Here is a 14,082-nt window from a genome sequence, read left to right on the forward strand (position 1 = left end):
GAATATGGCAAAGGTTAAGGATGACATTCCTTTAATTATGTTATGTGGCAAAAGTTAAGAGATTGTACAGGCATAACCAGTGTCCCTAGTCAGTTGACTTTGGGTTAATAAAAAAGGACATTATCTTGGGTGAACCTGACCTAATCAGGTGAGCCCTTTGCAGCAAGATCTCCACCTTCCAGGAGGTCAGAGACTTAGGGCAGCCAAGACTCTCTCCCCACCACCAGTTTCAAGAAGCAATTGCCTGAATTCAACAGTTACAAGGAAGTGATCCTTTCAGCCATCTGAGGGAGCTTGGAAGCAGATTTCCCTCCTGGTCAAGCCTCCATCTGATGGTGTTCTGGTCGATGACTGGATTTCAGCCTTCTGAGATCCTGAGTAGAGGGCCCATTTGGGCCACAACTATATTTCCAACCTAAAGAACTGTGAGATAATCAATGGGTGTTGTTGATCAAGTTTGTGGTAATCTGTTAGTATAGAAAACTAATATACCAGTTGAGTCTAGTGTCCAACTAGTGTTGAACACTGGACTGCTTGACTTCTAAGGGTCTGCCCAACTTGGGACTGGGCTGGTTAATAATGAAGTTTTACTGGTAAGCATGATTACCCAGAACTCAGAAAGAAGCAAAAAGATGACTGCATGTCTTTTCAATGTCTTCGTTAATCTCATTCAACGTTTGTTTGGTCATCTAGGGAAAGTAATTTATTATTTGATTATATCCCAGTGTTAACTTGTAGATTTTATTTTATTTTTTTTTGGTAGAGATATGAATGGTATTACCTGGTAGATACTACCAGGCACTGTTGTATACAGTTTTGTAACTAACCTAGCAATTTTCTTCTGACTTTCCTTTATTAAATTATGTCTAAATACCCTCCCCCTTAAATGTTCTTTGATCCAGCTTTACTAATGATTTGTTCACTAATTAACTGAAAAAAAATTTTACATGTCATGCCTTCAATTTTCTGATAATTAAACTTTGATCAGTTTTACAAAGTGATTTTCAGATTACAGTGTTTTTATATATACTGTCTTATTTGATACTACAGGAGTACAGACAGGAAATACAGTTGAATATCCATTTTACAGTCGAAGAGACTGAGTTTCAGAGAGTACTGCAACTAATAAACAGCACAGCCTTGGCACAAACTCAGATTCCTTGCCTCCAAGTCTGGTGTGTTCTTTCCAAACATGTCCCTCTGCCTTATAAAGCAGCAATTTACAGGGGATGTAAAGCATTTTTTCACATTTAATCCTTCCAATAGCCCTTTGAAGAAAGGACTGTATATCTCATTTTAAAAATTAGGAAACTGAATGCAAAGAGTTTATGTAACTTGACCAAAATCACCCAGTGGCTGATTCAGGATTCACATCAGGCAGACTGACTTCAGCAGTCACTCTAAGTCCTTATGCAATGGCTCTGAAAAGGACTTTGGTGAAGCAGTTGCTTGCTGGCTATTTTAATCAGCTTTTTCACTGCTGTGACTAAAAGACCCAACACAAACAATTTTAGAGGAGGAAGAGTTTATTGGGGGCCTCATGGTTTGAGAGGTCTCAGTCCATAGACAGCCAGCTTCATTCTTTGGGACTCGAGTTGAGGCTGAACATCATGGTGGAAGAGTGTGGCAGAGGAAGGCAGCTCACATGGTGATCAGGAAGTAAAGAAAGGGCTTCACTTACCAGGTACAAAATATATATTCCAAAGGCAGGCCCCAACTGATCCCCCTCCTCCAACCACACCCCTACCAGCCTTCAGTTACCACTCAGTTAATCCCATCAGAAGACTGATGCACTTATTGGGTTAAGGTTCTCATAACCCAGTCAGTCATTTCTCCTCTAAAACTTCTTGCATTATCTCATACATGAGCTTTTGGGGGGGACACCTAATAACTAAACCATAACACTGGCCCAGAATCCCCCCTCCTACCTGAAACATCAGGTTGAGTGGCTCTGGGAGGTTAGAATTCTGCTGTGAGATCACTTGTGTTGAGCAGATTGAAGAACCCACCAGGTTAAGAGTGACCATCAGCTCTTCTGCCCAGTTCTCATGGTTCTCTGTCTTCCACAATGGACAGTGTAGGTGTGTGCAAGCAATTAGAAGCAGGTTGCTGAAATCATCTGAAAATGTGGTAAATAAGCACAACTTTGTAAGGACTAACCGGAACTAGTCATACACTCTATGATTTTGAGTGAAAGAAAACCATTCTTCCTATTAAGGAAAGACATTTATACTAATTTACGGTGGGTAGCATGTGTTCACCCAGGCAAATTGAACTAGAGCAAAATAACAAAGTTTTTAGAGACAAAAGGGAAGATTCAGGAGACCAAGAATGGTAAATGTCTCAGTCACACATAATGTTTGCATCTCAAACTCCTCTAGCTTTTCCATGTCATCTATAATTTCATCTCACCTATATCCACGTTCTTTTTCCTGCTGGAATCAGTTCTTGATAAACTTGTCATATGGGTGAGGTCATGCTTCATTTTACTTGTCTGAAAATGATTTCTCTGGGGCATCAAGGAACATGGATTGATTCCCCTGGTTGAAGAGTCAGAACTAATCTGTGACCATTTATTACCCATTCATATTATTTATGATGCAATGGACTTTGAGCTCTCTTCTTTCCAAACTAAAGATTTCTATTACTGTGATAGTATTGGGGTTGAAACATACAGTTGTGCCATGCTCAGTGGTCCCCATCTTGGGGGCAATTGGACCCTGAGATTCATTGCCCACTTCACAGGCCAAATTAGGTGTCATACAGGTTGGCTATGTGCCTGAAAGAAAGGGCTTCTCTTTCTAATCCATACACTGGAGCAAATAGTAACTGCTGTAATCCATCTTCACGTGAAAGCCAAAATGGAAAATTCCTTTAAAAAAAATGACCAAATCAAGGACTATTTAAATTTTTACTTGTTTGAAGAGAATTTAGTCTTTCAGGAATTTTTTCCAAGTCTTTCTCTGGCTATGATAAGAAATACAGCACAGCAAGTCATGCTAACATACTTCATTTTCCATTGAAACAGTATTTCCTAGTTGATGTTTTCATCATAAAAACAATCATCTTTTCTCCATTAATGCCTGTGTATGCTTGAATGAATTTCACTTTTTATCTCAGCCATATAATTTCACTGAAAAAAGCTTTGATCCTGTAACTATTAGTCACAAATTAAGTTCAAGAAATTATATAGGATCCAAAGCAACAAGTCAACATTTAAATATGGTCTGGTATTATAGAAATTGACTTGCTCATTTCTAAAATACCTGCACCAACCCCAAAATAGCACAGGGAAAGGTAACATGCAGTGGTTGTTGTGGGAATATTGTTTTGAAAATCATAGTCCCTTAAATCAATCTTCTTTTTGGTAGAGAAAATAAATTTACACATTGGTCTCCTGTGCTAAAAAATTCACCTCTCATCTTGTCTCCTAGCAGATGTACAAAGTGATGTACAGATTATTTTGTATCTTAGTATATAGTATTAAAAAGTAACCAGGTTTAATGAGGTATAATTTCATGTGGCACAATTAGATCTTGTTACAGTGCAATGAGTTTGACAAATGCTTACAGTCATATGACTGCCACAATCAAGAACAATTTCAATAGTCCAAAATATCCCTCATAGCAACATTTTGTGGTCAAACTTTAATCTCTACTCAAACCTCTGGCATTTATTCACTCAATTTATTTTCTTTGTTTGCTCCTCTAGCTTTGCCTTTTGAAAAATGCCATATAAATGGAATCACACAGCATGTAGCTTTTTATTTAGCTTCTCATTAGCATAATCCTTTTGAGATTCATTCATGTTATTGCAGGTGTTCATAGTTCATTCCTTTTTGTTGCTACATAATACTTCATTGTGCAGTTGTACAACAGTTTATTTAGTCATCAGGTAAGGGGCATTTGAGATGTTTCTGGTGATTATGAATAAAGGTGCTATAAACATTCAGGTACATTTTTTATGCAGATGTAGGTTTTCACTTCTCTTGGATAAATACATAGAACTAGAAGAATTGATGAATGCATTTACGTTTTTAAAAAACTGCCTGACTGTTTTCTTTTCAGGATGGCTGTGTGATTTTGCATTTCCACCAGAAGTGAATGAGAATTCCAGTGGCCTCACATCTTTCCTAGTTTGCTGAGAATTTTTGCCATGAATGGTGTTGAATTTTGACAAATGATTTTTCTGTGCTATTGATTTGATCATTTGGTTTTTCTCCTTTAGTCTATTATATCATGAATTATATTTTTCAAATGTAGAAACAGACTTGAATTTCTAGGACGATGGTATATGTTTCTGATGTATTTTTCTTTTCATATACCATAGGATTTGATTTGCTGTCCTGTTTGAAGACATATGCCTATATTAATAAGAGATATTGGTCTAGAGTTCTATTTATTTTGTTTTCCCTTGCCTCAGGCATTATGGATCTTTATTTGTGCCCTAAAATCCATCAGGTTTGCTTCTCTTACTTTAGGGAGTTTTTCTTTTGTTTCATAGGGTAAAAGAGCTCTGGAAGGGGTTCCTGTTTTTCCCAGGTCTTTTGTTCTGTGGCAATTCCAGATCTGTACTTCTAGAAAACACTCTCTCCCATTGCCCATCCTGTCGTCTGTGCAAGGAGATGAACCTGCAATGTCCCCTTGAGTCTATGGTTCTCTTTCTGCTTTTCTTCCCCCTTTTCTTTTTTGTATTAAGGATGAACTCAGGACTCTGTACCACTAAACAAGAGTCTTTTTTTATTTTTTAATTTTGAGGCAGTGTCTTGCTTAGTTGCATAGGCTGGCCTCAAACTTGCAATCCTCCTGCCCAGTCTCCCAGGTTACAGCCGGGTGCCACCATGCCTGACATCTAGGGCTTCTCTAATGCCAGTTTACACTTGACTTTAAGCAATTCATTAACACATTTTGGCTGACTTCTGGGTACTTAGTTGTATGGTGTTTGACTTTTCTTCCCTCTGTGCTCTGCTACAGGTGAGTCTGCCCACATCTCATCTCTACTTGAAGGCACCTGTCTTTCCCTAGACTTGGATGCCTGTGACCTCAGCTGTCATGTGTGTAAGAAAAGTAGTGATTTCTTTGATGTCTAGCTTTCGCTTATCAATCGGGGTGGTCTCAGCTTTTTCCAGCTTTCTACATCATAAGCAAGAGGTGGAACTTCCAATCCATGAGAGTATAAAATGCAAAAGGTAAGTACTATCTCATTCATAGTCAATGCTATTACCTCTCTTCCTCAGATTTAAATGATTTTAAATGCCCTTGACTTTTCTCTACATTCTTAAACTTTTCCTATGGGTCACTAATTTTCTTCCTAAATATTCCTCTCATCCCCCACCACATAAGTCCTATCCCTTCTACTTCTAAATATCAAAGCAAAGCTCTACTTTATGGTATTTGTTCCCTCCTATTTTACAAATATTTACTACTTTTTCTATAATCTCTCAGTTTTGGTTCAGATGTTTTGCAGTTTGTTAGTTTACTAAGCATTTACTACATATTCTATATACTGTTTCCTTTAATCCTTATTATTATCCTATTTCATGGATCAGGCAATTGAAAGTAGGAGAGTTTAGTAACTTATCTAAATTATTAATGACAGAGCAAGATTAGAATTTAAGCCTCAAAGACCCACACTCTCAACTGCCATGCTACCTTACAGTATTGTGAGATAGGCTAGTCTTGTGTTGTAGTCTGCCTGCCTTGGTCTCCTGCCTCCATTTTCTCTAACAGTTCTAAAGTTGTACTTCAAGAGATTGGTCATGACATATGTAGCAAATTGTGAGATGCATTTGAATAAAGTAGAATTTTTTTTTTTGTTAAATTTGAAGCAGATACATTGTTATTCCCCAATAAATTTACTTACATATTTTCCATTTGTCTTCTTAAGGGAGAGAGAAAGGAATGGAGTTACTGGTATGCCAGAAATTGTACCCCACTCTATTCATCCAACCACCACAGTGTGTAAACATGATCTGTTGTCATATGGGTCACAGTAGCAAAGGTTTGAGAACCACTGCTTTAACAACAGATGCCAGTGAGGGAATGATCAAAAGTGGGTTCTTTCTCTTTAATTAAAATCTGAAATGTATTTGTAATTTAAATGTGGCAGGGATGGTGAGATAAGTTATTTGTTGAAGGAGAGACTAACATGCTATTATTCCCAAGTTAGATGTGCTTATCATTATTATGAAATGAATGAATGAGACACTTAAATATTTTCAGCTATTACTGTGTGCAAAACTGTTCATTGTATATGAGAATTCCCAAAGACACAACAGACAAGATTCCTGTTCTCAGCCTTAGGGATGTTCAAAAAAGGGAAGAGTTTTTAGGGCAATTTTTTACTGCTGGAGATGCATGATGTAGAAAGAGATGGTTCTTAAAATGTGTTCTGGGACTCTGTGGAGTTGGTGAGACACGTTCAGAGGAATGGATGAGGTCAAAGCTATCTTCATGATAACCCAAAGCAATAGTTACCTTTCTCACTTATATTCTTTCATGAACATGCAGTGGAGTTGTACAGAGTCTACTTAATGTGAGTGCAATAGATTGATGCATACCACCAACTCTCCTCTATGCATGTCTATTCTGTATCCAACTTTCTCCAGTCATTTTATATTAGGGTTCTACCCCATTCCAGTATGATCTCATCTTGACAACCCTATTTCCAAGTAAATGTCACATTCTGAGGCACTGGGGTTAGGACTTCAATAGGTGAATGTAGAGGAGACACAATTTCTTCTGATAGCTTTGGGTTGGCAAATGTGGAACCCAGTGCCTAAATGACTGCCTGGCATACAGCACTCTCCCCAGAGGACTGAGGCAAGCAGGAAATAAACTGCTCTTGTGTTAAGTTCTGGAGATGTGGAGGCCTGCTTGTTATAGCAGTTGGTACCCTTAACTAGAACACTGTGTATTCACATCCACCAGCCCGAGGAATTATAAGCTCTGGGGTGGGACCCAGGAACCTGTGTTTTTAACAGGCTCCCCAGATGTTTCTCAAACATTAGCATGCATCAGACTCATCTGGAGGGACTGTTAAAAATAAGATCCTTGGTCTATCCCAGAGAAACTGATTGAGCAAATTTGGAATAGCTCACTCTCCAGGTGTTGCTGCTGATCTATACATTATATTTTCAGTAACAAAGATCTCTACAGCAGTGATTGTTAATCCCTGTTCTCAGCCTGAAAGCTTTTGAAGATTTTTATAAAGGACTAATTATATGGGGTTTTGTGGGAGTTCCAGGGCCAACAGGTGATTCCAATTTGAATTCCTGAGCACCAGGGGCTGCTGATTTAGATACTTAATATGTAGATTATTTGTCTTCCGAGATTATTTATAAATTAGGCAATAGGTATTACACCAAAAGAGCTGACCAGATAATAGCATTTGAGACTCCTCAGGCAGACCAGTAGGGGAAGATATCTGGGACATCGGCGCTATCTCCCACATACCTCCAGATATCTCTGGAAGACAAGAGAAAATGACAGAACATGGGGGAAGACTAGGCACTGCTAATTCCCTCTTAGGTACAGGTTAAGACAATGCTACCTCAAAGCCAACCATTGTTTCACAGGTTACATTTACAACATAAGGAGACCAAAGAATTAGATGCCAAACAATCCATTTCTACTTAGGAGACCAGTGGTGTAGGATGAGGGAAACGAGCTGGAATAGAATTTATTTCCTGCTGGCATTTCTTCAAAGCTTCTGGGCAAACTGGCACAAGGCCAGCAGTCTTCACTGTGGCAGCATGTTGGGCTCTTCTGGTGCACTTTACATAAAGTCTACCTGGGTCTCTCACCAGAGATGCTCATCTAGAAGTGAGAGTACAGCTGGACTTTGGGTTTTGCAGATCTCTCACAGTAATACAAATGTCCTGTCTTGTTCAAACCATGTATATGAGATGAGATTCTTTCAGATTGGATAGCTTACCTTATGAAGGGGACTGATAATTCTATTCAGATGGACCATTCTGGTGAGCAGGAAGGCTGTTGGGAGAGGACATGAAGGAAATGGACTTTCCAACAGTGTTGTGGAAGAAGGCAAAATGGGCATGGGAAATTCAGACTTGGTATCAGGTTTGCAGTTCTGGTAGGAAGAAATCTTTCTCTCTGACCTGTAGGGAATAGACTCCAGATAAGGAAATTAGGGAGAATGAAGTGATGCTTGTGGTCATAAAATGAGGGCAAGAAGGTGAGGCTCCCAGTTACAGACCCTATTGACAAGGCCTGGGCCTATGGATCCAAGAGCAGAGCTAGCCATAGCTAGCATTCGATTTCTAGTTCTCTGAAATATAATTACTTCTGTGTTTTCAGTTCCTCAGTAAATCCTTGCTCAAGACTCTCCTTGGTCTCAGCTGTCCCTGGGTGGAATAGAAGGCAGCAGGGATAGTCTTGGGCGACAGTCGTGATATGCTGTTAGAGCAGTGATCAGGAGCCAGATGACAGGGAAGCACACTCAAGAGCAATTTAATGAGACACCCGGGGCAGTGACAGGGGAGGGGAGGGAAGCTCCCTAGGGCTAGTAAAGTAAATGGGAGTTTGGTCTAGCATCATTTGAACATTAAAAGGAAATAGGACCCTTGAAGTCTAGAGTATCAGAATTTTACAGACCTTGAGATTTAACTTGTTTTGAGTGGTGGGGATATCTGGAAGATATAGTAAGAAAGCAAGTGGGAATAAAAGAACCAGAATCCTTTTTCTCTGTTTTCCTCACCTCCAGGCACTGTGTAGCAGCCATTGAGCTGCTCACAAATGTTTTGAATTCTCCATCCGGACACATAGTAGAATTGCCTTCTCCTCTCCCTTGAGTTAAGTGCAGCCACGTGACTTACTTCCTGTAATTAAACGTGAGTGGAAGTGACAAGTGCCAGTTCTAGGTGGAAATTTTCAGAGCCAGTGCATAGTTTGCCAAGTTGTTTTCCCTTCTTTTGTTAGCAGTGGGCACTGCTCCAGATAGAGACTGCCAACTTGGGTCCTAGAGTGGGTGTCGGAGCAATGGTCCCAACTGTGCTTGATGGACATGTATCATAAATGAAAATTATAAAAGAAATTTGTTACTTTTTACCATTCGAATTTGGGACTCTTTATTGTAGCATAAACTAACTTACCCAGGTTTATATACACAAGGAAGGAGCAATTAATACTTATTAGAGTTAAGAGCCTAGATGTTAGTTTAGGTAGTGTGCCTCTGTCATCTCACTACAGTGCTGTCATCTGACTGATACAGCAAAACAAGGGGTATGCCAGGCTGGGGGACCACACTCTGGCTTGTCTTCCTTGGTTGAATGCAGAGTGATTTGCACTCACCCCAAATTGTCCTTCATCTCAAATGTATTTTTTATTTACATTTTAACTTCAGAATGGAATCCATCTGTTTTTAACTGCTTGGGGAGTATCTTAGTCAGCTTGGGCTGTTTTAATAAAATACCACAGACAAACTGGGTGGTTTAAGTAACAGAAGTCTATTTTCTTATAAGCCGAGGGACTGGAAGTCTGAGATCAAGGTGCTAGCTGATTTTGTTCCTGGAGAGGGCACTCTTGCTGGCTTGTGATAGCTGCCTTTAGCTAGGACCTCACACAGGAGGAAAGGGAGGGAGAGGAGATGAGAGTGCTTTCTGGTGTCTTCTTATACAGGCACTAATCCAACATGAGGGCTCCACGCTCATGGCCCAAAAGCTCTGTGTGCAAACACCATCACATAAAGCCTCAATATATGAATTTTGATGGGAAACAATTCAGAGCACAGCAGGAGGAGGTTGGAAGTTTTGACTTTTCTTTCTGGATATGTGGATCTCATGGGAAAGAAGTTCCATCTTCTTCCCATGCTTCATACTGTGCCTGACAGGATGCAACTCCTCACCTAAAACATCAGGCCTCTGTGAAAAAAAAAAAAAAAAAATCAATGCATGTTGATTTCTGATCCTAGAAAAATAAGGAAAGGTTAAATAAAGTTAAAGAGTGATGAAAACATGAAGGTCCTACAAAACTCCTCTGTTTTGAAGCAAAGGTGATTGTCATGTTCAGGCACTAGTTTGTGTTTAAATAAAATTGTCAGGAGTAAAGTTTTCATTTAGCCTGATCTTTGCAGAGGTTTTCCTTCCAGATCAGTTAGCATGGATAAAGATCTTTTTGTCTATATTTAAAGGAACCCACTTCTTAGACAGTCTGTGGACCTGGAAAGTGAAGACTCGTGTTGATAGTAGATGTTGAGAAAAATAAGTTTAATGACAGTCTCTTCTTGGTTTAGCCCTGTGCATAAAATTTACAAAAGAGTTTCCATTCCTGCCTCTACTTCATAATGCCATGAGTGAATTAGAAGAATTATTCCAGTTTGTTTTATACCCCCAAACAAAAACAAAACCCAAGAATCAAAGATATTTAATGTCTGAAATATTGTCAGGCAATTAGTGGACTTATTTCTGCTCCTGCCATTGCCACCACTGTGGACCATGGTGAAGTAGAAATTTGGTGGTCCCTGTGGACACTCTGGATTATTTCTTCTGATGTGAGGCAGGCCAATACTGGTAGTTGAAAATCCTCTCCCCATCACCAACTTTCAGTTTAGTTTGCTCTGCCAGCTCAATTTCTAACTTCAAGTTTAAGCCCAAACTTTCTTTAAAAACTTATCTCCTTTTATTCCTTTACCTTGTTTTTTAGAGTCTCTGTAATGATGCTAATATGTATCAAAAACCTGCAGTCTCAGGAACAAGAATCAAGGATCCTGAAAAGTGGTAAACTGACAAACGAATAATAGAAAACTTAGTGAACTTTTAGGTTTGTGTTAAGGGAAGCAAAGTCCTTGGCTGAACATGTAACGAGCAGGATATGCCCTCTCCATATTGATGTGGTCAGGACAGGCAGTGTATAGCCTTTTCCTATCCAGTTTCTGTTTTATTTTTTCCTCTTGCTGCCACTACCTTTATACAATGTCACAGTGATTGGAAAGCTATTTGCAGTACTCAGAAATTGGCTATTATTATCATCATTACGTGTTAGGCTTTGAAAAAATCATATTGTTCTGGGTGAGGCACTAGCTCTGTTGGCTCTGCTGAAATGCTACAGGGTGTGTGGTGCTGACCCAGGTGAGTAGAAGGCCCTTAGAAGAGGGAAAGAGAGGGAACAAGGTCAACCTCAGCTGGAGAGGGGACAACCAGAGAGTCCATGTGTTCCTTTGAACCACATGGAGGATGATGTTGCTCCATTATTTTAGCCATTTATTGATTTCTTCAAGAATTCTTGAAGAACTGGTATTATGGGTGGGACATGTTCTGTACTTATCTAGTATAGTCTTGAGAGGAGAGTTGTGCATTTGAAAGACAACAAACAAATGAAAGCCCTCCATGTCACCAGAAGAGTGAGAGTCTACATTCAGTGGAACCAAACTCTATTTCAGGTGGGATGCAAGGATTTGGGTACTTTGCAGAAGAACCAGTGATTTAATACCTTTCTCATTGCCACCGCAGCCTGACCTAATCCAGTCTAGTCACATCCCCCTACAGAAGTTCTTCATAGGATGATAAAGGCAGATAGATACCAAAGAAGCATGACATAGGTGAGGGCTAGTGAGTTTCCCATCAACTGACTGTTGAGTGACATGGACATGAGACTCAGACCAAATCCTGCCACATGTATGGTTATTTATGAAGTAGACATGTGTTAGCATTCACCATCTTACCTCCTGTTCTGTAAAAAAAAAAGTCCTGAATCTCTCAGAAAACCAGAATTTTCCTAATTGTGCCTGGACACAGGATGGTTTAGAGATGGGACCTCAAGAAACCATTTCTAAGGGTGCAGGTGACAGCATAGTTGGACACATACCCTTTCAAGCAATAAAGACTGTATCTCTAAATCATTTCAGCCAATCCATTAATTTTTTCATTTGTTCTTTTTAGATATACATGGCAGTAGAGGATATTTTGACATATCATACATACATGGAGTATAACTTCCCATTCTTGTGGTTGTGTGTGATGTGGAATTACGTTAGTCACGTATTCATACATGAACATAGGAAAGTTATGTCTGATTCATTCTACTGTCTTACCTATTCCCATCCTCCCTCTCTTCATTCCCCTTTGTGTAATCCAATGAACTTCTGTTCTCTCCCCCTCTCATTGTGTGTTAGCATCCACATATTAGAACATTTGACCTTGGTTTTTAGCCAATCCATATATTTAAAATATCTGTAATTTTACCAGTGAAAGCCTACTTCTTGTATTCATCATGCTAATTAACAAGTCACTGTTTTTATAATAAAGGCTTATTTCTGACTTTCACTTTGTTAATTAATGAAGTTTGGGGCATTGATTGGTGTATGGATTGCTGTAGCAGGTGCAGTAGTCTCCCCTGGAGTCTCTGATGTTGCTAGCTGCCCACCTTGGAAATGAGAGCTCTCTATTCAGGCAGTTGAATGCTTGCATGGTTGAAGCTTAAGCTAGTTATCAATCTATAATGTTACACTCTTTATGCTGAGAGGTATTTAAAAGTGACACTATGAGTAATATTGGTACACTTCGTTGAATATTTTGTGGTTGAATGGAGTATTGGTACAAATCTCCCCTGCTGTATGTTTTCTGGAAATCACTCCTTCCCTCCACCATCACTAAAAATTAACATCCATGATCTTAGCCTCCCTGGACACACAGCTCACTGGTCCTGGCAGAGACATGACCTGAGCATGGTCAATTAGCCCCTTTTTCTATGGATTGGGAACTGGGACTCAGAGGAATTGTGACTTTTTGACTAGCTGGACTCATTTGATGGAAATCTGGGATCTGAGGGGTTTACAGTTTGTGGATGGAAAAATTGAAGTGGTCAGTCTAGAGAGAAAGAGAAAAGCAGAACACAGAAAAACAAGATGCAGAGAGAAGGGCGTCCAAATTCCTCAACAGTCTTTGAACCCTGGTTTTAGTGGCCAGGAATCCTTCACCATCAGCCCATATTCATTGAGCAAAACTAGCTGGTGGCTCCAGCTGTCGTTCCTCGGTATTCATCAGCATGTTAGTGCCGAAGTCCCCCTCCCATGGGCTGCTCCCCAGCAATAACCACAGTTCCTCTACCAGGAGGCTTTGGTGCAGACTCATCCTGGCTTGCCTGAGATGCTCCCAGAGCTCAGCTACAACCCAGGGCTCCTCCTGGCTATCCTTGCTTCCTTTCTTCTCTTCCACAGGTGTCAGATCTGCCCCATAGTCCAGAGGCTCTTCCTGTCTTCTCCAGCTCCTTTCCCCAGAACCCTGATGAACATTTATTCTAGTTAAACTCTTGTACAACTAATCCCATCTTGGCATTGAACTTAGTCTCTTCCTAAGTTCTGATTATATTCCTCCTCTTGGTTTTAGGAGCCATTTGTATAGTTTAATATTAAATTTCCACTTTTAATGCTTTACCCACACTGTTATTTGAAACCCAAAGAACAAATAGTTACCAGGTACCCAGCATTTTGCTAAGCTCCATAGAAATATTTTCTTATTAATTACTGAATTATCCCTGAGAGGCATATATTTATTATCACTATGTTTCAGGAGAGGAATAAGTTTTAGAGATTGGTACTTTGCCCAGGATCACACAGTGGATCACACAATCTGAAGGATGGGGTTTGAACCCAGAACTCTTAGATCCTAAAGCCATACTCTAAGCTGCTGCTCTACTCTACTAGGTGCTATATGCTGAGTTAGTTCAAAGTCAAAACTGTCCCACTGATATTTTGACTTTGCTTCCAATACCAAACATCCAAATAAATCATCTATCCTATAACTTTACATTTCTCTGGGGTATATTTCCCTGGAACAAATTCCCCTTTATCCTGCCTCTTAATCAACAGTGAATTATTCCTCAGTTCCTTCATCCTCTGGACTTCAAACATGTACCATTTGTGAGTACAGAGATAATCAGCTTCACTCCTATTGCAAATAAGGAAAGGTTGAGCTTTCATGTTACCTTCTCTCTACCATCTCCAGGAATAGGCCTTTACATATATGTCAGAGGAGGCAGATAAAATGATACCTCTCACAGGGACAGGCATAGTGCAAAGTGCAAAAGGAACTACAAAAAGATTTTTATTGCACAATTCTTTGAGTTA

This window comes from Sciurus carolinensis, chromosome 8 (assembly GCF_902686445.1).
Source record: "Sciurus carolinensis chromosome 8, mSciCar1.2, whole genome shotgun sequence".
Classification (NCBI taxonomy): Eukaryota; Metazoa; Chordata; class Mammalia; order Rodentia; family Sciuridae; genus Sciurus; species Sciurus carolinensis.